At 46.5% G+C, this 2,469-nt stretch overlaps 1 non-coding gene across 1 annotated transcript; it reads right to left on the reverse strand.

Annotated features, from left to right (window-relative positions):
• Positions 1–421: 421 nt before the first annotated feature.
• On the reverse strand, positions 422–562 carry LOC116548301. Its single transcript, XR_004267383.1, has one exon. It is a non-coding gene; the product is annotated as a U4 spliceosomal RNA (small nuclear RNA).
• Positions 563–2,469: the final 1,907 nt, after the last annotated feature.

Consider the following 2,469-nt stretch of genomic DNA (forward strand, 5'->3'; position numbering starts at 1 on the left):
GTACAGATGAGGTTTCACCATGTTTGCCAGGCTGGTCTTGAACTCCAGACTTTAAGTGGTTCACCCACCTTATCCTTTGAAATCACAGATTTTTTTTTGGAGAGGGAGTCTCCCTCTGTTATTCAGGCTGGAGTTCAGTTGCATGATCTCAGCTCACTGCAACCTCCGCTTCCTGGGTTCAGATGATTCTGCTGCCTCAGCCTCCCGAGTAGCTGAGACTACAGGCATGTGCCACCATGCCCAGCTAATTTCTTTGTATTTTCAGTAGAGACAGGCTTTCACCATGTAAGCCAGGATGGTCCCAATCTCCGAACCTCATGAAGTGCTCACCTCGGCCTTTGAGAGTGCTGAGTTTATAGGAGTGAGCCACCATGCCCGGCCCACAGATTCTTTTTTGTTTGTTTTTGTTTTTTTTATTTAGTCTCCCTAGAGACTGTCAAAAATTGTCAATGCTGACTCTATTGCATGTCGTCACGGCGGGGTATTGGGAAAAGTTTTCAATTAGCAATAATCTCATCTCAGATAAAACTCATTGGCTACGATACCGGCACTGAGCAAAGCTCACAGATTCTTTTTAAAGCAAGTGCTGTTAGAATTTACATATCAGTCCAGTTTCATGTATAGATGCCTCTAACCATTCAATGACCTTGGTACCTGGTGAGATAAGTCAGTATTGCAGCAACACTCCCGGAAAAGAGTTTGACTCATTTTTGGAGATTTTCTGGGAAAATATTTGGTTTAACTTTGCATGGACTCAGACAGAGGATATGGCGTTATGGTCTACCCATAGAGGGAGATTTTGGCCTGTGTGTCTGGAAAGCAGGCTCACCTAGTCACCAGGCTTCATCTAGGGCACCCTGGAATGGTCCTGTCAGAATTTGTATTCTTGCCCTGAGAATATTTCTGTGGTTGTGCTATGACTAAACACTGATTTGGTCATATGTGAAGTGTGATTTGCTTAATGTGACCTGCGTCTCTGAATTTATTTACAGACAGACAAAGTCATGATGAGGAAGAGGAAGAAAGAGGGCCAGTGCCCCCCAGGTAATGCTGTGGAGTTGTGGGCTGTTAGTTCAATAGTGACACCTGGAGACTGCAGATCCTTGGAAAACGAGGAAGTGATGACTAGAACTCTTTCTTCCCTTCACCCAGCTACAAATTGTCCTTATTGACAATGTTGTGGGTGATTGGTGGCACTTGTATAGGCTTTAATTTCTCACTCCTCCCAAGATAGGAACCTGCGATCAGATGAGCCAGGTGAACTCAGCAAACAGGGATTTCCTGGTTTCACCTGTTCTCCCCACTGTGTTTAAACCCAGGGAGAGATGCCTATATGCTTTCTGTCCATTTGTTGTGAGCATGTTTGCTAGGATTTGTGAAGAGAAGGAATTCAAAACATAGACATATGATGTCAAAATACTGGAAAAGGGAGGCCCTTAATACACAAGATCTTCGTGCCTGAAATGCCTCAGGAGCTCTGTTCACTTGAATGACGCATGTAAACTTCAACACAACTTACGAGAGGCAGTTGAAGCCCCGTGTTAGTTCTCGTGCTGTAAGCCACGATGATAGTTTACAGGGAGAGTCTGGGTGGCCTGCAGTGGCTCATCTGTGGCAAATGCACTGAGCACATACTGCTCATTTGTGCTCTGTCCCCAGGGTAGTCACCCTCCACCCTGCATTTAGAAAGGATAGGGTTTTTTTCTCTTGAAGGAAAAATGCCTTTGCTTTCTGTGACCATTCCATTCTGACTTCCATCATATCAGCTGGGAGACTTTGTTGTCTAATCTCTGTTGGTTTCATCTGTCATCCCTGTCCTGCCTGGCTCATCAGGAATCTGCAGGAGTCTGTGGAGGAGGAAGCCCCCCAGGAGTCCTGGGATGAAGGTTATTCGACTCTCTCAATTCCTCCTGGCACATCTGCCTTCAATGAGTCTTACAGGAGCAACTTGCACTCATTAGAGGAGCAGCAAGTCAACTTGGCTGTCAACATAGGCAGTGAGTACTCCATTGTGAAGTTGATAAAGCTCCAATTTGTGTCCCAGATAGACCCCAGAGACTTCGGGCCTTGCTCCGCTGGCCGGGCTGAGAGTTGTCATCACAGTGGGCTGAACCTGTCCATCAGGGTAGATTTCAATCACTCTGGATTCCAGTCTGAAGCATGGGCATGCGGTAGGTCAGTGAGCTGTGCTCTCTCTCTAGTCTCAGTCCATGCCCGTCGCACCCTGGACCGACTGTCAGGACACTGAAACCCAATGCAGGTGTTGCCAACTCACACCAAGCTGTGCAGAACATGCCCATGAGTTGTCTCAATCTGAATTAAAAGTCTCTTGCCAGCTACCACGCTCCTCAGGAGTTTTGTTCCCCATGCATGTCTGTGAGGTTCTTTCCTGTTTGTACAAACTTGGGATAAAGGGATAATTGTCTGCCAGAATAGGGACGTTTCACCATTGGTTCTGAGACACAAACC

This window comes from Sapajus apella, unplaced genomic scaffold (genome assembly GCF_009761245.1).
Source record: "Sapajus apella isolate SASKATOON/1434 unplaced genomic scaffold, GSC_monkey_1.0 scaffold9393, whole genome shotgun sequence".
In the NCBI taxonomy this organism is placed as follows: Eukaryota; Metazoa; Chordata; class Mammalia; order Primates; family Cebidae; genus Sapajus; species Sapajus apella.